Here is a 24,274-nt window from a genome sequence, read left to right as displayed (position 1 = left end):
AGAGGATGGAAGTAGGTATGACTAAACAAAAGCAACATGAGGGATCCTTGTGGTGACAGAAATGTTCTGTATCTTAACCGTCTAAATCAATATCCAGGTTGACCTTTAATGTGAACATCAGTTTGAACTTCCTATAAAGCCCATGGAGTTCCAGATATGGTCATAAGAAACCCATAATTAACTAGGTAGATATGCAAAATGTAGTTCCATTTTGACTTCAGGTGTCATGTATTTATACAACTGCTAATGGCTTTATGAAAAATGCTGGTGTTATTTTAATAGGGATTACATTGAATGTGTAGATAACTTCGGGTGGTATAGACATTTTAACAATATTTGCTCTTCTAATCCATGAGCATGGAATGTTTTCCATTTCTTTGTGTCTTCTTCAATTTCTTTCACAAGTATTCTGTAGTTTTTGGAGTACAGATCTTTTTCATCCTTGGATAGGACTATTCCTAGGTATCTTATGCTTTTTTGGTGCAATTGTAAATGGGATCGATTCCTCGATTTATATTCCTGCTGCTTCATTATTGGTGTATAGAAATGCAACAGATTTCTGTACCTTGATTTTATATCCTGCGACTTTGCTGAATTCATGTATCAGTTCTAGCAATTTTTTGGTGGAGTCTTTCAGGTTTTCTACATACAATATCATGTCATCTGTGAAGAGTGAAAATTTGACTTCTTCCTTGCTGATTCAGATGCCTTTTATTTCTTTTTGTTGTCTGATTGCTGAGGCTAGAATGTCCAGTACTATGTTTAACAACAATGGTGAGAGTGGACATCCCTGTCGTGTTCCTGACCTTAGGGGAAAAGCTTTCAGTTTTTCCCTGTTGAAGGTGATATTAGCTGTGGGTCTTTTATATGTGGCCTTATGATGTTGAGGTATGTTCCTTCTAACCCTACTTTCTTGAGGGTTTTATCAAGAAAGGATGCTGTATTTTGTCAAATGCTTTTTCTGCATCTATTGAAAGGATCGTATGGTTCTTATCCCTTCTTTTATTAATGTGGTGTATCACGTTTACTGTCCTATAGATATTGAACCACCCTTGCAGCCCAGGAATAAATCCCACTTGGTCATGGTGAATGGAACAGTTTAGAAGAAGAGTTATTAACTCTTCTTTAAACATTTGGTAGAATTCTGCTGGGAGGCCATCGGCCCTGGACTCTTGTCTGTTGGGAGAGTTTTGATTACTGATTCAATTTCTTTGCTGGTTATGGGTCTGTTCAAATTTTCTATTTCTTCTTGTTTCAGTTTTGATAGTTTATATGTTTCTAGGAATTTATCCATTTCACACAATTGCTCATAATATGTTCTTATAATTGTATTTCTTTGATGTTGGTTGTGATCTTTCCTCTTTCATTCACGATTTTATTTATTTGGGTCTTTTTTCTTTTTGATAAGTCTGGCTAGGGGTTTATCAATTTTGTTAATTGTTTTAAAGAACCATCTCCTAGCTTCATTGACCTGTTCTACTGGCTGTTTTGGTTTTTTTCTTTTTTAAATTTCTACATCATTTATTTCAGCTCTAATCTTTATTATTTCCCTTCTTCTGCTGGATTTAGGCTTTATTTGCTGTTCTTGTCCCAGCTCTTTTATGTGTAAGGTTAAGTTGTGTATTTGAGACTTTTCTTGCTTCTTGAGGAAGGCCTACATTATTATATACTTCTCTCTTAGGACCACTTTTGCTGCATCCCAAAGGTTTTGGACTATTGTGTTATCATTTTCATTTGCTTCCATGTATTTTTTTATTTCTTCTTTAATTTCCTGGTTAACCCATTCATTCTTTAGCAGGATGTTCTTTAACCTTCATGTGTTTGTGGTCTTTCCAAATTTTTTTTCTTGTGGTTGACTTTAAGTTTCGTAGGATCGTAATCTGAAAATATGCATGGTATGATCTCAGTATTTTTGTACTGGTTGAGGCCTGATTTGTGACCCAGTATGTGATCTATTCTGGAGACTCTTCCATGTGTACTCAAAAAGAATGTGTATTCTGCTGCTTTAGGATGAAGTGCTCTGAATATATCTGTGAAGTCCATCTGGTTCCATGTGTCATTCGAATCCATTGTTTCCTCCTTGATCTTCTGCTTAGGTGATCTGTCCATTGCTGTACATGGGGTGTTAAAGTCCCCTACTGTTATTGTATTATTACCAATGAGTGTTTTTTAAGTTTGTTATTAATTCATTTATATAATTGGCTGCTCCCAAGTTGGGGGCATAAATACTTAGAATTATTAAATCTTCTTGTTGGATAGACCGCTTTATTATGATACAGTGCCCTTCTTCATCTCTTATTACAGTCTTTGGTTTAAAATCTAGTTTGTCTAATATAAGTATGGCTACTCCAGCTTCCTTTTGATGTCCATTAACATGATACATCATTCTCCATACCCTCACTTTCAATCTGGAGGTGTCTTTGAGTGTAAAATGAATCTCTTGTAAGCAACACATCAATGGGTCTTGTTTTTCTTTTTCTTTTTTTTAAATCCATTCTGATGCCTTATGTCTTTTGATTGGAGCATTTAGTCCATTTACATTCAGAGTAATTATTGATAGATATGCATTTAATTCCATTGTATTACCTGTAAAGTAATTATTCCTGTAGGTTGTCTCTGTTCCTTTCTAGTCTTTGTTGCTTTTGGTCTCTTTTTCCTGCTCAAAGTGTCCCCTTTAGTATTTCTTGCAGATCTGTTTTAGTGTTCATGAACTCCTTTTGTTTTTGCTTGTCTTGGAAACTCTTTATCTCTCCTTCTATTCTGAATGACAGCCTTGCTGGATAACGTATTCTTGGCTGTGTATTTTTCCTATTTAGCATGTTGCATATATTATACCACTTTTTTCTGACCTGCCAAGTTTCTGTGGACAAACCTACCACTAATCTTATGTGTCTACCCTTGTAGGTTAAGGACATTTTGTCCCTAGCTGCTTTCAGAATTTTCTCTTTACCTTTGCATTTTGCAAGTTTCACTATGATGTCTTGGTGTTGACCTGTTTTTGTTCATTTTGAGGGGAGTTCTCTGTGCCTCTTGAACTTGAATGCCTGTTTCCTTCCCCAGATTAGGGAAGTTCTCAGCTATAATTTGTTCAAATAAACCTTCTGCTCCTTCTTCCTGCTCTTCTTTTTCTGGGACTCCTATGATATGGATATTATTTCACTTTATGGAATCACTAAGTTCCCTAAGTCTATATTCATTATCTAATAGTTTTCTTTCCCTCTTCTCTTCAGCTTCATTATTTTCCATAATTTTATCTTCTATATCACCTATTCACTCTTCTGCTTCTTCCATCGTCATTGTAGTTACATCCAGTTTTGCATCTCATGTATAGCATTTTTTATTTTGGCCTGATTAGTTTTTAGGTCTTTTATCTCTACAGCAAGGGTTTCCCTGGTGTCTTCTATGCTTTTTTTTTTTCAAGTCCAGCTAGTATTCTTATGACTATTGTTCTAAATTATTGTTCAGATATATTGCTTATATCTGTTTTGAGTAAATTCCTGGCTGTGGTTTCTTCTTGATCTTTCTTCTGGGAAGACTTCCTTCATCTTGTCATTTTCTCTAGGTTTCTGTCATTTGCATGTTATGAAAGCTTGTTATGTTTCCTGCTCCTGAGAGTAATGCTACATTAAGCAGGGGTGATAAACTGCCCAGGGCCTGGCATTTCAGGAAGTGTTTCTGCTGTATACTGTGTGTACTCAGCTGCTGCTGTGTTTTGGCTGCTCTTTCCCACAGGTCAGTCCTCTGCAGAGTTCCTCCTTGCTTGCAGTGGGGAATGTTTGGACTTTAACTAGGTGTGTTTTGATTTGTTTGTTAAAATAAGCCAGGCAAGGGTGGTGGGGGGGAGCCTGATCGTAAAAGGGGAAAGGAAATGAAAAAACAAACAAGCAAAAAAACTATAAGCCCTGGCATCTGGGTGGCTCAGACGGTTAAGTGTCTGCCTTCAGCTCAGGTCATGATCCCAGAGTTCTGGGATCAAGTCCCATATCAGGTTCCCTGTTCAGTGGGGAGTCTGCTTCTCCCTCTACCTCTTCCCCGATTGTGATCTCTCTCTCTCTCAAATAAGTAAATAAAATCTTTAAAAAAAAAACAAAATGAAAAAAACAACCATAAGCCCAATTCCAAAGGGGGAGGGAGGTAAGCCTGGTCCTATCCACCAGAACTGAAACTGATACTTTGGAGCACTCTGTAATGAGTAGACTTGATGCGTGTGGAGCGTCTGTGCTCATCATCTGGGAGAGAGGCCCACTGCCCTGGCTCATAGTCAGACCTGCCCTATTAAAGATGTCCCTGCAGGGCACAGGGGGGCAGGGCTTGGTGTGAGCAGCTTCGGCCTCCACTGGGGGTGTTGTGTTGCTCACTGAAGTCAGACTATGCTGGTGGTTGGGGGAGGGGTTGGCATCACCCTCCCTGCCACCCCTCCCCTTGTCCCCAGGAAGGGGAGCTCACACCAACTGCTATTCAGAAAGCCCTCACAGAAAAGTGAATAGTCTCCCCTCTTGTGTCCCAGGCTTCTCTCAGATCCCTGCCCTCAATCTGTCTGTGCCTGGGCTGTTAGCATGCCCAACATCACAGTTCTCCTGTGTTTTATCTCTGCACATAGCTGGGATTCAAAATTCCAAATCTTAAAGGACGGGCAAGATTTGGACCCACTCCCCTTCTCCAGAGGAGAGCCTCACAGCACTATATGTGGTGCTGCTTTGTTCCAGAAAAGCAGTCACAAGGCCACACAAGTACCCAGATTCTATGGTGAAGCACAGCAAAAAGCCACAACCAACTTATCTGCGCTTTGTGCGAGCTTCTGTCCCTTGCTGTTGAATGGCCACTCAATGGCACCCAGTGGGTCTTTTGTCCTTGGAGAGACAATATACCCTCTTCCAAATGTACTCCAGGAAGGGAACGTTCTCTCCCAGTGTGACCCAAGGGATCCCTACACCATGCTGTCGTTGTCTGCTCCTGGGTCTCCACCCTCCTTCCCCCAGAAGAACCATTGCCTGCCAGACTTGATTCCAGTGAATGGCATGGACTTCTAAAACCTCCGAATTTGCACTCTACCACTTGTAAAAACTTGCAATAGTCAGTTCCTTTTGATTTCCCAGTCAAGGTTTTGGGGGAGTATTTTTCTTGCATGAACCCAAGGTGCTGCTCTCTCTCCCCTTCTTTCTTTCTCTCTCTGTCCTCTCTCTGTGAAAAGGGGTCCCTCTCCTCCATGGTCCACATCTTCTTTTTCCCTCAATTCACGTCACTGCACTTTGTACCTGCCACATTCTTTCCCTCTAATTGTATAGATTGTTCTCTTAATCCTCAGATCAATTTCTTAGGTGTTCAAATGATTTTAGGTTGATCTAGCTGTGTTTGAGGGATGAGGCAAGCCCAGGGTCCCCATATTACTCTTCCATCTTTGCAGTTTGTCTGTAATCTTATTATTCTTATGTCTTAGTTCCCTTTTAAATTTTCTGTGATGTTTAAACAAAGAAGAGTAGAATTCCCTACTAAGGGTTTTTAGTAGATATTTTAAATGAGAAATTACTGGAAAAATTGCTTGGAAGCTTCCAATCTAGAATTCAAGAAAGATTTTTATGTTTATCAACCATTTTCTGAGTGTATGAGGAAACAGAAAGTTCCACACACTCAGGCCCACCTGATCTTCAAGAATGTATTCAATTAACAGGCTTCTATTCACAACTGCTATATGCCAAAAACTGCATTAGACACTGGTGAAAAATACAAGTCACACACAATCTCTATACTCAAAGAGCTCAAAATCTAGTAGAGGAGACAAGTAAACAGAAAATTACAACTCAACGTGGAAAGGAATAAATAAAGATATGAGCAAAATTCAGTGCGAATATATTGAGCAAAGTGTGGGTTGTAGCTTGTTCTGGTGGACTAAGTAGGACTGACATTCAAACTATTCTTAAAAAAGGAGTAGGTGTTTGAGTGACAGAGAGAAAAAGGAAGCACATTCAAGACAGACAGGGTTATGCCGGGTTTGACGACATGAGAGGAAACAGCGTCTTTCTCATTTAGGATTCCAAATCAGAGTTCTAGTTAGCATTCTTCTGGTTGCAATGCAATCTAGGAAAATGTCTCAGCAAGGTAAGGAATCAAGGCATCAGTGAGGACCGGCCACCCTCCCCTGCCTGTGTCCCCCATATCATCTTCTTGCTTCTCCAGCTGCTCTTTCATCCTCTTCTCTCTCTTGTCCAACATCTTCTGAGTCCCCACTACCTGATAAATCTGTGATGATAATGACCCCATGCCCCAACTTATCTAACTTTCAGGTCAGGCATCCACCACTGCTTTTGTGTCCCCCTTCAAATTCCTGACAGAGAATATCTAATCAGCCCAGCTCAGTTTTCAGACATGTCTACTGAACATAAAAGTGTCACCTGGTGAGCAATTAGCCCAGCATCTCATATCAACAAAGGAAACAGTCTCTCTTTCAATTCCTCTTTCTTCCCCCCCCATTTATTTACTTATTTATTTAAATTTTTTATTATGTTATGTTAGTCACCATACAGTACATCCTTAGTTTTTGATGTAGTGTTCCATGATTCATTGTTTGCGTACAACACCCAGTGCTCCATGCAATATGTGCCCTCCTTAATACCCATCACCAGGCTAGCCCATCCCCCACCACCCTCCCCTCTGAAACCCTCTTTTAATGTCAGGTGCCTGGCTGAATATTCTGGGTCCATGTTTCCAAACTGAGGCGTTCCATAATTTAGGTATTCTGCAACCTTGGCTGCATATTACAACTACTTCTAAGACATATTTAAAAATTCTGATGCCAAGACACCACCCCCAGAAATTCTGATATAATTGGCTGGGCTGCGGTGAGGCTCCCCATATGATTTCCTTGTGCACACACATCAAGAACCATGAAGACTTGCATTTAGTGCATTGCAGGAGAATTGATGAGTGGCTCCCTCAGCCAGTGACTAATGGCATCCTTTCAGCTTTGGCCATCAGCCTCAGCCACAGATACAGAGGCTCTCTGACAACACTCAGATAATCCTCCATATTGTAGGGATGTGTTGCCAAAAACAGATGGTATTGCCTCAAAGGAAGGAAGTAGCTTATTTCCACATACCTGTATCTCTCCTTTCAGAAATATAGAATTCCATTTAACAGAATAGGGAACGAGCTAATGGAGAAAGTAGGACAGTGTATAATAAGCTAAATTCTCACTGGAATTCCCAGATTCTATTAACTGGTGGTAACATTAGCTATATGGTTTATGCAATGATCCTGATGCAGCTGACTTTGACAAATAGCACCCTTCCTCCACACCATCTCACCTCCATGTGTATTTCTCCCTGTTTGGTTCAGAGCCAGTTCCTCCAGTGTTCAGTGAGGGGCATCTCCTTATCTCACTTTGTTCCACCCCCTAACAAGGTCATAAGATTAAAGAGACAGTCATTTCTCCAACTAAATCATCTGCCTGGTTGGAAAAATACTAGAAGGGGTATATTTATTGGGGTGCCTCCCTCAGGAGTTTAGAAAAACAGTTTCTTCTTCAATAGCTAATGGAATGACTCAGTCCTGCTCAGGCTGTTTCATGATCAGCAATCACAAGGTTAATTTTCTGTCCCTAAGATTCATGTCTCCTGAATCATCCAAAAACAACACTGCAGGATTAGCCCAATGTCCTAGTGATCTAGCCAAAGGCTTCCTGGCATGGGCCAGTAAGTTAGATATTTATCCTGGGCTTGGACTGCCAAGGGCATCATAGTTCTGGGGATGCACATGTTTGACATCCATACGTTGGAACTCACAGACCCACAGAAAGATATTGAATTATATTAGAAATGCCAACACAGAGACATACGTACAAGCACATCAGACTGTGGTTGCCAGCACTGAGCTAACATGTGAGGTCACACGCACATGTAATTTAAACATCATTCCCTACCCAATGCCCATGACTCATTATCAATACTTGCACAAATTTATGTCCAAGGAGAATATGGTAAGCAGCTAAAACTATCTACTTCTACTCTTTTCACACCACCTTAGATATCACCCTTACATCCAGGGATATGGTGCCTTTGCCCGTGGAGAAGGAAGTGTACTTCCTTTAGGAGATGAGCTAGTCAATTCCACTGCTCTAGTGGAAGAGGGGGAGCTCCCCTCCTGGCATTGGAGAAACCTGAAGGTAAACCCACACAGTGAAGGTAGGAAGTAAGGCTCAAACATTGTGATGATGAGAATATTTTTTTTCTCAAATTCTCATCTCTGATGCTACAGAAACACTGGTCACCGTGGAGGGCGGAGAATACTAGTTCAACACACCTCTCTCCCTTTCACCCTTGTCTACTTATTGCTTTACTTGCCAAAGGTCATCTCATTCAACCCACTGCTTCCCAGAACTGGTGGTTGCTGCAGTGATGACAGGCATGCTATCCTGTCCTCTCCTTTCACCCCTCTCCAAGACCTCCCAGCGATCAAGGAAGTTTACCTGAGCAGGCATCAGTCACATGTCCATGCCTGCATGCTACAGGTGAGACATAGCCAAGATAATTCCAAGAATTGGACTTGGACATATCCTAAGATAATCTTTATTTTCCTCCAGGGCCTGAGTATGGTGTTTAGTTTGAGACAGGCTGCCTAAAGTTAGGACCCACTCTGTGTCTTCTACTTTCCACCTTCTACAACTGGTTGCCTAGAGTTTACCTGAGGTACAGACTGGAGGGAGAGAAAATCAGGTCTCAGAATTCAGCATGACTCTTCACAGTTGGCCCGACCAGTCCTGAATGTAAGAAGTTGTGCCTTCCATGATTCAGGTCTCCAAGTTTTCAATGTTAGATCTCCTTTTGTTCTCTCAGATCTTCTGCGCATAGTCATCTATTTCATAAAGAATTTTGAGTTCTATTCTGTGCCAGAAACTGGAGATAGAAAGAAAAATATAGCACAGAACTGGACCTCAAGGATCTCAAAGTATAATGTGAATCTCCAAGCTCATATTCTAATAAGTGCAGTTTGGATTATTTTTCATTATAAGTATTCATTTTCTTTAATCATATCAATCTCATCAAATACTTTTTTCTCTATTCATTAATATTAAAAATTGTTCTTATAGTTAATAACCCACATCAATTTATTCACTATGTGGATAGAGTAGCCAGTTCAGTGTGAAGAAAGAAGATGCAGAACTTCAGGATGGAATTCTCCAGAAATAAAATGTTTCTATGTACTATATGATATGATACCTGACACGTAAAAATAAGTGAAAGGAATTTAAAATAGGTATATATAAGTTTGTGCATATGGAAAAACATGCTTTTTTTTTAAAATACAGAATCAGAAAAAAGACTAAATCATACTTAAATCCACAGTGAATGAAATTTTCATAATAATGATATAGTCACTGATCACTACTTTAATTAAAATAGTACTAATTCAGGGGAGGATGAGAAAGAGAAGTGGGATCTAAAAGACTTAAATCAATATTATAACAGAAAATGGATAAAAAAATCTAAAATTGATAAGTCAACCACTAGCAGTATAAGCTTATCATTAAGAAGTGTGAAAATAATTACCAGAAAAGTTTAAAGTGGCTTTCTCCATAAAATAGGACTGGATAAATGGGAGATAAAGGGAAGTGGCTTATAGTTTTCAGTATAAGCCTTTTAGCATAATTTGCTTTTGTAAAACATGTATATGTTTTACTTTGATTTATTTTTATTTTATTTTTTATTTACTTGAGACAGAGAGAGAGAGCACAAGTGGGGAGGAGGATCAGAGGGAGAGGGAGAAACAGACTCCCCACTGAACATGGAGCCCCATGTGGGGCTCAATCCCAGGACCCCTGGGATCATGACCTGAGCCGAAGGCAGACATTTAACCAATTGAGCCACCCAGGCACCTCTCTGTCATAGAGTTTAAATGGAATGTCCAGCAACACATCATAGATTTCTGCACCCTGAGTGACTGGTGTGAACCCAGATCAGCCTATTATGATCTGGCTCCAGTTTACTTTTTAACATTTGCTCCCAGTGTTCTCATTCAGAAATCTTATGCTCTATCCACACTGGTCTTCTCACTATATTCAAGGTATGTTATCTGTTTTTCTGTCCCCACAGCCTTTGATCACATCTTTAACTATCTCGCCACATAGATCTGTGCCTTCTCTCCACCTCTCTGAATGCTACCCATCTCTCAATACTCAGCAGATCAACTTCTTATTGCACATATGTGATATGCAGAGCACTGCTAGAACTGTAGAAGTTAGTCCCCTAAGAGCTTTATGTTTCATTAGAACACGAATGCAAGTTGGCAGATAACTATAATATAAAGTGAAATAGATTCCATAAGAAAGGTATACTCAAAATACTGAGTGTTTAAAATGTGTATCATGACATCAATCTAGAAGAATTAGAATATATTTCATGCAGCAGAGAGTAATTGAAACACACCTCAAGGAATGCAGGTGACAAACAAATGGAAATATGAACTGTTCAAAGGCATAGTGGAAGGTTGAAGTATAAATAAAGTTCAATTGGCAGAGCATCTTAAGGGATCAATGGAAAGCCCACTGTGGCTAAGAAGCATGGTCTATTGTGGAGAGTAGGAGGAAGTGAACCTATAAATGCAAGTTGGTGACATGATAGAAGGTCTTGAATGTCAGGTTGTAGAATTTTTACTTACCCCAGTAGGTAAGACAGCTGTATAGGTTTTGAGAAATGAAGTGGCCCAATCAGACTACTCCTTTATAAAGATTAATTTAGCAGTAGTTTTTAAGATAATTTAAATTGGAAGACATAGAATATAGAGACAGCAATTAGAAGCTATTCAAGTAATTACAGTAAAAAATTTTGAGGATGTGAACTACTATGGTCAAGAAGTAAATAAAGAAGGATGGGTGGGAATAGGGTAGAGGAAGACCTCCAAGTCACTTGATGGCTGGTTGGCCCATCTTTCCATCTGTCTTTCTCCATACAAAGAAGACTCTACTTTTCATACCTGATAGCCTGGGGAAATGGTGGTAGCAATGGGAGGAATATGATTGTTTGAGTAGAACATGTTTTGGATACACTAACTTAAAGTGTTAGTAGCATGTCCAGATGGAAGTGAATTGGAATGGGGATCAGGAGCTGGACATTGAGATATTTCAGCACGAAAGTGATACTTGAAGCAGGGGTGGGGGGGGAGTATAAACAGAGAAGTTATACATAAATAACAACTTTTAAAAGTCTTTGTTTATGAGGGTGGGGAAAAGAGACAGAAAAGAGAAGGGCCTTGTAACAAAGTGATCCCTCTCTTTTTGCTATGGCATTTTTTGTTGTTTGTTTGTTTTTCATAGAGAGAAGAAAGCAAACAAAGTGGGTCAATTTTGCCATCTTAAGCTGCAAGTCCATAATAGGAAAGATTCTAATGGAGATTTAAAGGATTGTATCTCAAAGGAAGAGAGTAATTATGGAATGGATTACTTAAGTACTTGCTTGGAACTGCCCTATTTCCAGCTCAGTTGAGGCCCCTGAAAATTATCCCAAGACCTGAAGGACATGATGACCTGGAAGATGATGATCTGGAAGAAGGGGAATGTTGGTGGTCACCATCTGATTTGCCAAGAACTGAGGGCTTTCCCAGCACACAAGACTTTCAGTGCTAAAATGGAAAGTTCTAGGCAAACCAGGCTAAGTTGGACCCACCCAAAGGGATGGAATGAAGAAAGTGGGCAGAAATATCATAGGTCTCATCTTCACATTTATAGGTAAAGTGAGTATAACCCAGATGGATGAAGTTCCTGGTTCACTGCAGGGGGCTTGGCGGGGGAGGGGGGTGTTTCTATCAGCAACCATTCGCCAATAGAACCAGAGCCCCAAGATCTAACCAGAGAGTGTCTGGGGTCCAATCTCTGCAGATACCACAAAGCAGAAGAGAAGGGTAAGAAGGCAGGACTTGGATCAGGACAGTGCTAGGCTGGCAAATGGAAAGTCAGCAACAATTGTTTCACATAATTGAAGTGCTTGATATGGTAACCAAGTGAAGGCAGGTGGATTAAATTGACCTCTGATACAAGGACACTATTTAGGCTATAAAACCAGGAAGAACAGCCCATGTCCTGTCCTGCCAACAAATTCATGACAATGTGCCACTGTGCAGATCCTGTTGACTTTCCTGAAGAAGCAGAATCTGTCTAAAAGGGTACCTGGAAAGGTTAAGAGGACATGTTGGGAAGCCCTGTCAAGTGGCCTAAAGAAACTCACAAACACACTCTTCCTCCTTTCCATCCCCTCAGAAACCCCAGAGGACAATGCTTATTCATCCTCCTGCGCTTAGCTGAACTACCAGGTTAGATATTGGTCCTGAATTCTAGGAGTAGAGGTTGACCACAAACATTAAACATCAGTAATTTTAAATTGTGAGGGGCAGCACAATAGAATGAGAAGGGGATGGCTTTTGCAAGTAGAGAAACCTAGACATTGATTTAGTCTGGCCACTTACTACCTGCATCATCTTAGCAAATTAATTTGTAATGTTGGTTTAATAGAAGGTATCACACAAGGGGTTTTGTGAGACAGGGACATAACCATATGAAAATGCCACTTGGCATTTGCCAATACATGAGAAAGGGAAACTCCCTTCTTCCCTCACAGAGTGACCCAACTGTGTGTGTGTGTGTGTGTGTGTGTGTGTGTGTGTGTGTGTGTGACTGTGTATATGTGTGGTTGTGTGTGTGTGTGTGTGTGTGTGTATGTGTATCTTCAGGTGATCCTCTGGCTTAGAATCTTACCCAGGAATAAAAGCCCTCTCTTCTTCCTCATCCGTTCTCAGGCGCTATATTTTAACTGGATGTTGCAGCTCTGATTCCAAAGCCAGACAGCCTTGTCTTCTCCATTTGTTCACACACTTACAACTCAAAACACACCAGTGGCTTCCATCTCATTGTAAAAAGGGGGCTGGAGCTTGTTTCTTTCTAATTCTGGAGGGACATAAAGCTATCTCTACCTCTGAGATATTCTGCTCCAACGTCCTTTCTGCCAGTATTCGATAGTTGAGTCAGAAATGTTCCCCTCCCCTAATCCCAGAGACTCAGTTCCTGTGATGAAAACGAGCTACAGTTCCTCCTCCCTTCAACCGCTCCCAGCTATCTCTCAATCCTCACCTCTGTTCCCTATTTTCACTTTGCTCCATACACAATGAGTTCATCAGGAACCTTGAAAGACCCCAGGGAAAGACGCCCACAGTAAAGGACCAGCATGTTTCTGGAAATGTTTGAAGAAATCCTTTAAAAATGTAACCTTGCAGGGGCATCTGGGTGGCTCAGTCAGTTGAGCGTCTGCCTTCGGCTTAGGTCGTGATCCCAGGGTCCTGGAATCGGCCAGCATCGGGCTCCTTGCTTGGCAGAGAGCCGTTTATCCCTCTTCTCCCTGCTTGTGCTCTCTCTTGCTATCTCTGTCTCTCTCTCTCAAATAGATAAAATATTTTTTTTAAATGTAAGCTTTACAGCATAAATCTGTGAAAGGGAAGGAAATCTCAGCCCTTCCAAAAAGGAGGGTCTAGAATTAGAGAACTTCATTTCTCCATTTCCTCTCATTTCTCCTGGTCCTCTGGCCTCTTTGTTGCTGAGCACGGGGAAATGGGTAAGACCTGATTACAGAACCATCTGATTCATGTGTTTCTAGAGAGTTAAACCTTTGCTCCAAAGTTACTGACGAAAAGAGCCAGGCTCTAGAAGGGAATTGGGAGGAAGGGGTGGGCATGAAATAAATAAGGCCCCTGCCAAAGGTAGCGAGCCAGCCCCATGAACAAGATTAATAGAAGGTTCTGTTCTGCTGGGCTGGACTGGCTGGAAAGGCAGGAAACTTAAGGCTTTCTTGAGTATTCCATATTTGCACTGGACAATCTCTCTTAGGACTCAATTCCTTCTCACTGCTGTCCTCCTTTAGTGTGAATAAATGTAGGAAAACTGCTTGCCAGCCAAGATGGATCTCAGCTGCAGGGTACACAGTTTTCAGCAAACACCACCAGGTGATGCCAAAAAGCTGCCAGGTTACATTGAAATTTTAAGATTTACCCATTCTTTCTCCTAAACTGAGAAAATTAATTCCAAGTTTTCAAGAAATTTAAATTCTTAAAAGAGTTTATTCACTCATTTATTTTTTTTACTAATATTTATTGATAACCTACTATTTGAAAGTTACTGTTCTGTGTCTTCTGGATAAAGCAGGAAATGGGTGATAGGAATTCTTTGCCCCTTGAGATGTTCATCTTATTGGAGGAACAGGCAAATCATGAAGAAATATATAGTAAAATGCTGGGTTGTAAGTGCTACGGAGAAAAATGAAGCAGGCAAAGGGGTGAAAAGAGTCGAGGGTGATCATTTAAACAGGAAGAGCTCCCGGAAAAGGAAACATTTGAGCAGAGTGAACCTGCCATTCATGTATGTACAGTAGAGGTTGCCAAGAAGAGGAAACTGCGAGTACAACTCCTGGGACAGGAGTTTGCTTTGGTGTGCTTAAAGAAGAGCAAGAAGGCCAAGGCAAGTGGAGCAGAATGGGGAGAAAAACAATAATAGAAACTGAAATTGGAAAATTTTGTAGGGCTTCCTAGACCATGACTGGGGAGGGGCAATGAATTTATTCTACATATAATGCAAAGCCATCAGGAAGGGCTTTGTTTTGTTTTTGGAGGGGGGAGTACAAAATCTGCTTTATTTTTTTAAAGGATCACACTCTGGCTGCTATCGGTAGAATAGATTATGTAAGGGCACAAGCAGAAGCAAGAACAGTTAGGAAATGTTGCAGTAGTCCTGGTGACAGGTGCTTGGGGTTTGACTAAGGGGATGGAACTGGGGATGGGAAACGAGATGGCATTATAGATACTTTCACCGTAAGATCACAGGATTTGCTAGGAGACTGGGTGTGGGTTGCAAAAGAAAGAACGTTATTATTGATGACTCCAAAGTTTTGACTTAGCATCTGAGTACTCAGAGATGCCATTTACTAAAATGTGTGCCATGCTGTGGGAGGAGGAGTTTGGGAATGTGGAGAATTTAAAGTTTTGACCTGGATATGTTAAATCTGTGATGCTTTATGAAATCCAATGAAGCCGTTATGTAGGCTATTAAATGAACGTGTCTGGAATTCAGGGGAAAGGTCAGGGCCGGAGATACAATTTGGGAGTAATTACCAGAAAAAAGCCATTATGACAGATGATCCTAGCGAGTGAGGGTCATCCAGCAGTTAGAGGTTAAGGACGAGGAAAACCTTCAAAGGAGACACGATTATTATATTCAAAGAATAAAATTCAGAACACAATTCATGACATAATATAATGTAACAGGAAAAAAGATGTTTGTTGTTTGAGTTAATCACTCCTAGTTGGTAAGAATGTGGGATAACTGGCAATGGCACGCACTGCTTGTAAAGGTGTCATTTTGGAAAAAGCAGTTTGGAATTAGAACTTTTTAACCTAGTAATTCCACTTCCAGGAATAATGATTTACTTATTCTTTTATTCATCTACTATTTATTGAAATTTTTTCACTCCAAGCTCTGTTCTAGATACTGAGAACACAGTCGTGAAATAAACCTCTGTTCTAGATACTGAGAATACAATTGTGAAATATATATATATATATATATATATACATGTATATATACATGTGAGCATGTATATATATATACATACTATATATATAAAATCTTCACCCTTACAGTGCTTATATTCAAGTGAGGATCTTATTACAGCATTCTTTGAAAGAATTATAATTGAAGAAAACTAAATGTTTAAATAAGGGATTGGATAAGTAAATAATTTCTGTTCATACAATATATGTTAGGTAGCCTTTAAAATATGCAGAAGAAATCTAAGTATAGTGGCAAATATTTATAAACTACTGCACAGTAAATAACGATATTATGAACAAGATATACAGTACAGATTCATTTATAAGTCATATGTCCTGTGTGTGTGTGCACACATATACATGAGCATACATGTGCCAGGACAATTCACTGACAATTGCTGTTGCTGCTATAGGAATAAGTGGGAGAAATCATTCCCTCCCCATCCTAATATATGTTGGTGTGCTGAGTCTGAGCTCCACAGTTTACATTATCTCTTAGGGATTTGACAGATCAGGGCATAAGAGTGAGTGCATAGGCCCAAAGGAGGCTGGTGTAAGGGTGGGAGCTCCATAATAGGAATCTAGATTCATGACCAAAATGGAAGATTTCCAAGTCTAGTAGACAGGGCTCTTCTGGATGTATTTGATTTTGACAAATAAAAAGAATTCTCTCATATCTATATGAAAATTATAAATTTATAATTCTATAAATCTTATAAAATTATATTTTGGTCAATAAAGAATAAAAAAGAAATAGAAACGGTTGAAAGCTGTACTAGAATGATAACAGTGGTAAAACTATGATTGATTTTTATTTTCTTTGGTTACATTTTTTTTCTACAGTGAGCATTTATAATTTTGCAATGTATTTCAAGTACAGGGAGACCTCAGAAGAAAGAGGTATCACTTTCGTTAAGACTATCAGGGAAGGGGGCACCTGGGTGGCGCAGTCGTTAAGCGTCTGCCTTCCGCTCAGGGTGTGATCCCGGCGTTATGGGATGGAGCCCCACATCAGGCTCCTCCGCTATGAGCCTGCTTCTTCCTCTCCCACTCCCCCTGCTTGTGTTCCCTCTCTCGCTGGCTGTCTCTATCTCTGTCAAATAAATAAATAAAATCTTAAAAAACAAAAAAAGACTATCAGGTAAGATTCTTTGGAGAAAATGGGATTTGAGCATCAGAGTCCTATGGATAGAAATAGGGATGGGTGAATAATCCAGGGGCAGCCAACCCATTCACAGATGCAGTAGGTCACAGGGACCAAACCAAAATTTGGTTTGTTTGGAACACACATTCTGTATATGGCATATGCACAGGCTGTTTTTAACATCCAAGGTTGTTGCCTGAGGGTGGGGTCTATATGCAGGACACTGGGGAAAAGCATGTAAAAATGCTTCCCTTGTTACCCTTCCTACATCTCTCAGTCTTGTTTTATATGGTTTCGTTCCTTCAAAATCGTGCAATAATAAGGTTCAACTATTTGCTTAACAAACAATATACTTATTTGAAATATAAGTAAAATCATTTAAATTTTAAAATGCCAAAACCCTGCATACCCAGAGATTTTGATTTGGTATTTCTAAGATGGGCCTATTATTTTTGTTTTTGCTCTTTGTCTGCTCAAGCAGTTCTTCTTTACATAAGGATTTGAGAACCCATGGTCTACTCCTCATTAGAGCTTCAGCCTGAATTCATAACAAAAAACTCTTTAAAACCCACTTCAGTGCAGTATTACAATATCTTCAGGCTTGTTTTAGAGCATGTTGTGAAATGTCCATCTTCCTGGTTATCTTTATCTTTTCAGGTTTCACTCAAACCACTGCTCCCTAAGAACGTGGCTTTCACCCCTAAACTATATATTTTAGGATCTCTATATCATTGATGGCATCTCAGAATCTCCTACAGGGCTTTATTTAAAAAAGCCAAATTCCTACATCATTTTATCAAATTCCTGAATCAAAATCTTTGGGCATGGAGGCCAGCAATCTGTTTATTTTTATAGCTATACCAGAGATTTGGATGCAGCCAGCCCAACACTTCTCTACTGACCATAGAGTTCACCAGAGTCTCTCCTCTGGTCTACCAAGAGTCTGCTGGACTTAGGTTCTTCTGGGCCTGAGCCATTCAGACTTCTTCCTTCCTGCTATGACCTATTTATACCTTAACCTTCTGCTCCAGGCTCACCCACCTAGGTACTCTCCAGGTTCCCATTCCCATGGATAACATAGCTCTGAAGTTCATTCATGAAGGAATGAACGAGATACCTTTGTATAACTCAAAGCGAGGAATACAATTTTCTCAACCATGGGCACTAAAATCTCTGCTAACTGGTTGATTAAAATGTTCCTATAGAACATCTTTAGTAACATCAACTTTGAAGTGCCATATGTCTTGGGGATGATGAAAAAACAATAATTTGAGAGGAATTTGAACACTGCCAAATGATATATTTAAGTATAATGGCCCAGAAAGCAGGAAATGTTAGCGAGTCAAAAAAACATGACATCTCTGGCAAGGAGCAGCCCGGGGCTTATGTTAATCCTTCTGACTCCTGCATCACTAATCCAACAGCAACAGCACATGAATGCGAGCTATCGTTACTCCAAGGGAAGGTCAAGATTAAAAATCATCCTGAACTGAAATGCAACATGTGACAGTTTAAATTCTTTCTTAATAATTCAAGAGGGAACAAGGAACATACTCAATCCATGGAGTGAGACAGTACCCTATTCTCACACAGTACCAGATATGGAGTCCTGAAAGGTCAATGTCATGCTCAGGAAGATATAAATCCTTGAAGCAAACCAGTGCCTGGACTTAGTCAATAACCAGGTGGAATGTATTAGTCTGTGAGGGTCAGGTGCATTGAGAATGACAGCTTTCTCTCTTCTAAGAAATCTGCAAGAAGAAATCTTACAGATACTTGTAAAATATTCATAGAAGCACAATTTTTTACTGAAAAGTAAGCAAATACTCTTGATTTCATTATCAAGGGACTTTGCTACATTATTCGGCCTAGAAACTCCTTCGCAGTTGGGATCCTGTAACACCAATTCCTATTAAATATTTGACCAAACACCCAAATTTGAGAAAGGCTCCGAAAAACCTTTTGCCATAACTATTCTGGTTCCAACTTCAGATAAATTACCCCCATATATTTTCTTCATGAAAATTAAGGTACATCCATGTGATGAAACTACATGCTTCAAATCAAAGGTAGTACTAAGTGTCATTTTTGAAAAGAAATTAGTGCAGAATCACACTGCTAGTTAGAGGCAGATCTAGGCTTTAAATTCAAGTCTATCTGATTTTAAGACCTGTGTTCTTGACTACTCTACTACTTTGCCTACTTCCAAATGCGTAAGAATTGATAATAATATGGAAAAGACTTATTTAGGTATTTTTTCACATTTGGTGTATACAAGTGGGGAATAAGCTTATGATAATGGCCTCATTATCATTAGTCCTTAGGTAAATACAAATACAAACTACAATGAGATTCAACTGCACGCATTCCAGAATAACTAACAACAACAAAACAGACAAAATAGAGTGTTGGTGAGGATGTGGAGCAACTGGACTTCATACACATTGCTGGTGGGATGAATATTGGAAATTCTTTTTGACAATAGCTAAAGCTGAACAACTGGATACCCTATAAATGCTGGATACCTCATGACCAGTCAGTGCCATTCCCAGATCCAGTCAGTTCTGCAATAACACTTGTTTTGAAAACTTGAGTTTGTTTCAGTTTGATTTATTGGGGCATAATTTGAGCATAATGAGAATTTCAAGTATCCTTACCAACAGTTTCACAAGATAGAAACATAAGATGAAGTAGAAACTATACCCAGCTGAACCAATGCATGAGAGAATATGCAAAACACACTCACATACCTCAAACATCCACCAGCTCCCTCAGTTCACTGGGTGTGTTATCCTACAAGGCTGTATTTTATTACCCTTTTGTAATTGCAACCTTTTCTATATAAACAAACATACACTCAACATCCCAAACATATCTAAGTGTCCTGGTTCAAGATGCCAAGCACAATAAACAAGAAACAACAACACTATTTATATGTGAGTACCTTAAACAAGTCCTGCAGAAGTGGCTCCTTTTAGTGCTATTAGTTGCTGGTTTAGTGATTTCAAACATCACTATGATTTCCAAAACCTTCAGCTCTCAGGTGAAACCACAAGTGCAGATGAGAAAGCCACAAATGGATCTCTAGCAGTGATCCTAAACGTAATTGAAAAGGAGGGCTACACATTGGAACAACTGCAATTTTGATGAAATCGGCATGCATCATAAACCTTGATGGACCCACAATACTAAGGCAAAAGAAAGACAGAGAGAGAGAGAGAGAGAGGAAGGCAAGAAGGCAGGAAGGCAGAAAGAGAGAGAGAGAGAAAGAGAAAGAAAGAAAGAAAGAAAGAAAGAAAGAAAGAAAGAAAGAAAAAGAAAGACAGACATGCCCAAGGATTTAAGGGTTGTGAAGATCAGGAGTCAACACCAAAGCAAGGACAAGTCATTCCCAATCATATCTGGTGTTACAACTTTCCATTTGACTTCAGATAATCCTCTGCCCACCATTTCACAATAACTCACATGCTGCCACCCTTCTGACACTCATTTCCACAAGCAAATGTCATGTCTTTCTCAAGATAAAGGGTCACATTTTATTGTTGCATTTATATATTTCTTAAATATGTGACATGTAATACTACACAATTTTAAAAAATTAGGTCCTTCTTTTTATTTTTTTCTATCACTGAAAGTATTTTTAAGTGTTATGCCTTGTTCTGATTTTTCTCATAAGTTTTATGGGATTTACTGTGACATTTTCCTTAGATTTCTAGGAACACATACATTATAATATAACAGAACTGACTATATACCCAAGATAAATGAGTGGGGGGCGCCTGGGTGGCTCAGTCGTTAAGCATCTGCCCTCGGCTCAGGGCTTGATCCCAGGGTCCTGGGATCGAGCCCCACGTTGGGCTCCATCCTCTGCTGGGAGCCTGCTTCTTCCTCTCCCACTCCCCCTGCTTGTGTTCCCTCTCTCACTGGCTGTCTCTCTCTCTGTCAAATAAATAAATAAAATCTTTAAAAATAAATAAATAAAAATAATAAATGAGTGGACATTTGTACTTAAAGCATGTACCAAATAAATAAATAAATAAATAAATAACAGTTTTCTTAATGTTCATTAATAGTAGAATGGAAAAAATGGTATATTTAGATAATATTTAAAAAATAATGGAAGAGATTTAATTACTGCTAAGTGCAACAAACTACATAAATCCCACATAAATTATGTTGAGAAGGCAGTCAGAACCCAACTAGTATATGTATGTATGTATTTTTTTATATATATATATATAAAATATAATCACATATATAATCTTATATATGTGATTTTATTGATATGAAGTTCAGGAAAAGAAAAAACTAGTCTTTGGAGATAGAAATAGAAATTTTGGCTTAACATTGGGGGTACTGACTTGAAAGAGGGCACAAAGGAGGTTTCTGGTGTACAAGAAATAATCTATATCTTAATTTGGGTAATGGTTTCAGAGGGTTATTTCTTTATAAAAAGTCATCGAGCTTTACTTAAAATCTGGTCATTTTTTGTATATAATGCCTTAACAAAATTTTGTACAGAAAAATTGTATTTAAAAACATGTAAAATATATAGAGAGAGAATTAAAATACACAGCAACAATGGCATACAAAGTTGGGGATAGGAGTAATAGAATCAATTGATCTAAGGCTTTGTATTGCTCAGAGTTGATGTAATTAGTATTAGATTCTTTCATGTTACATATGCATATTAAAATTTCTAGCCTAACCACAAAAAATACTAATAGATTGTATAACATAAAGCTAATACAGAAGATAAATTGAATAATAAAAGAATTACTGATTCTAAAGAAGGTAAAAAAGAATGGAAAAAGGAACAATAGAGGTAGGAAAAATATAAATTATATACTTTGGTAGTAATCAAACCCCAAATATATCAATTATTATGCCAATGATAATTGCATTAAAGGTCTAAATTAAAAGACTAGTATTTTCAGGGTTGGGGGGCATTTTTAAAGCTCTTTCAGAGAAAAACATGCAGCCAAGGATCCTCTATCCAGCAAGGCTATCATTCAGAATTGATGGAGAAATAAAGACCTTCCAGAATCGCCAGTCATTGACCAATTTCGTAACCATGAAACCAGCCCTACGGGAGATATTAAGGGGGGTTCTATAAAAGTAAAAAGGCCCCAAGAGTGATACAGAACAGAAAGTCACAATCTATAGAAACAAAGACTTTACTGGCAACATGGCATCATTAAAATCATACCTCTCAATAATCAGTCTCGATGTAAATGGCCTAAATGCTCCCATAAATGCCACAGGGTTGCAGATTTGATAAAAAGACATGACCCATCCATTTGCTGTCTACAAGAGACTCATTTTGAACCTAAAGATACATTCAGACTGAAAGTAAAGGGATGGAATACCATCTTTCATGCCAATGGACCTCAAAAGAAAGCTGGGGTAGCAATTCTCATAGCAGACAGATTAAAACAACAGCATAGAGATCATCAAATATCCATATGGAAAAATTCACCTTAGTCCCTCCTCAACATCAAACACAAAAAGCAATCTATAAATATCTAATGAAACAACAACAACAAAAAGCCTTCTAGAAGATAAAATGAGTATTTTCATGAACTTGAAGCAGAGAAAACATTAACCATAAAGGAAAAGATGGATACATATAAACACTAAAATTATAAGCTTCTGTTCATCGAAAGACATCATTGAAAGAATAAAGGTAATATATACAGAAATCCTACAATCAATAAGAAAATACAAGCAAACCAGTTGAAAAATGGGCAAGACCCTGTATAGGTACCTTACAAAAAGGAATATAGGATATCCAGAAAATATGTGGTAATCACAAAAAAATCAAAGTAAAATCACAATAAGTTCCACTTCACATCCATTAAAAGAGCCAATAAGATTAAAATAATTGACAATATCCAATATTGTTGAGGTTGTAGTGAAATGGAAATTCTTACACCCTGATGGTGTGCAAACTGGTATAACAACTTTGGGAAACATTTTGGCATTATCTACTAATAATGAACATGCACATATTAAATCTCTGTTGATTTTCCTTCCCTTAAATGTAAAATGTTGTTACATTAAGAGACAGCAAACTACTTAAAAACTTAGACTCTGGGAGTGCCTGGATGGCTTAGTCGGTTGAACATGTGGCTCTTGATTTTGGCTCAGGTCATGGTCTTGGGGTCATGAGATCAAGCCCCACACTGGGCTCCATGCTCAATGTGGAGTTGCCTTGAGATTCTCCCTCTCCCTCTCCTTTAGCCCCTCCCCCTGCTCCCAAACTCTCTCTCTAAAACAAATTTTTCAAAAAAAATTTTAAAAACCAAACTCTAGTATCAGACTACTTGATTTTGAACCCTAACCCTGCTAGTTACTAACTTTGCAACCTTGAGCAATTTACTTTATCTCTCTAGGCCTCAAATTCTTCATCCTTAAAATGAGGAAAATATTTAAGTTATATGATCATTTTGGGGCACTTGGGGGGTTCAGTTGGTTATGCAAGTGTCTGACAGCTTGATTTCAGCTCAGGTCATGATCTCAGGGTCCTGAGACCAAGCCCTGGTTCATCCAAAGATGTATGCATGGTAAAGTTAGTGATGTGAAGCCTCAGGGCCCCTTACTTACAACCTCTTCCAAAATTCTGTATCTGTATTTCATATTTGAAAATTGCATTTTACTTCTGAAAGAGGTTCCCACTATTGTAAAACAAAACTTTTGGATTCCACAAAACATGGATCCAAACTTGGCTCTACCAGTTACTGGCTATGTGACTTGGGCTTAGCATATTGATCTGCTATGTGCCTCCACTTCTCCATTTGTAAAATGGAATAAAGCTGGCAATCTCCATAGCATTGTTTTGAAAATCGAGTAAATACATGTAAAATGTTTAGCACAGTCAAGCACATAGTATGCGTTCACTGTGCATTGGTTTCTTTAACTTCTTTTTTCTTTAACTTCTTACCTTCCTCTTTCGTGAGCCCTGTCGGGTCTAGGATCACCTTTTTCTTTGCAAATTTAGCCTGTGCCAGGCTTCTCTTTAATCCTTAATCCCTTCCGCTTGCACCCGTACATTCCCTTCTATGAGCCTCTTGAGTTGTTTACAATCTGATTTTATCAACCTCTATTTGTTTTCTGAAACCTACCACACCTGTTCATTAGTTAAAGGACATGACAATTTTGGTTTCATTTTCTCCCCTAGGAACCATCTGCTAGATTAGTTTTCTAAACAACAGCATGGAGAAGAAAATGATATTATCCTCAAACTTTGTCATAATAACATTCCAAAAACTTTCCAACATACCATCTATAGAACTGCAACAGTTGCTTAGATTCTATCTTCCCTCTGAAATTTTTATCTTTTCAGATATATTCAACCCCATGAATACTGATGCCTCTGAGTTAACTGTGGAACAGACTTGGGACACATGGATCTTTGCAGGTGGACTTGCCTAGTTCCTAAAACCAACCTAAAACCACGGTTTGCCTGATACTGCTCATCTCCATCCAGATCTTTAATGCAGTGTGGGTAGCAGTTGAAGAAATTATGTTGCAATGATTTATTGGCTTATTGGC

Source organism: Ursus maritimus, unplaced genomic scaffold (genome assembly GCF_017311325.1).
Source record: "Ursus maritimus isolate PB19 unplaced genomic scaffold, ASM1731132v1 scaffold_3, whole genome shotgun sequence".
In the NCBI taxonomy this organism is placed as follows: Eukaryota; Metazoa; Chordata; class Mammalia; order Carnivora; family Ursidae; genus Ursus; species Ursus maritimus.
This window is presented reverse-complemented; position numbering follows the sequence as displayed.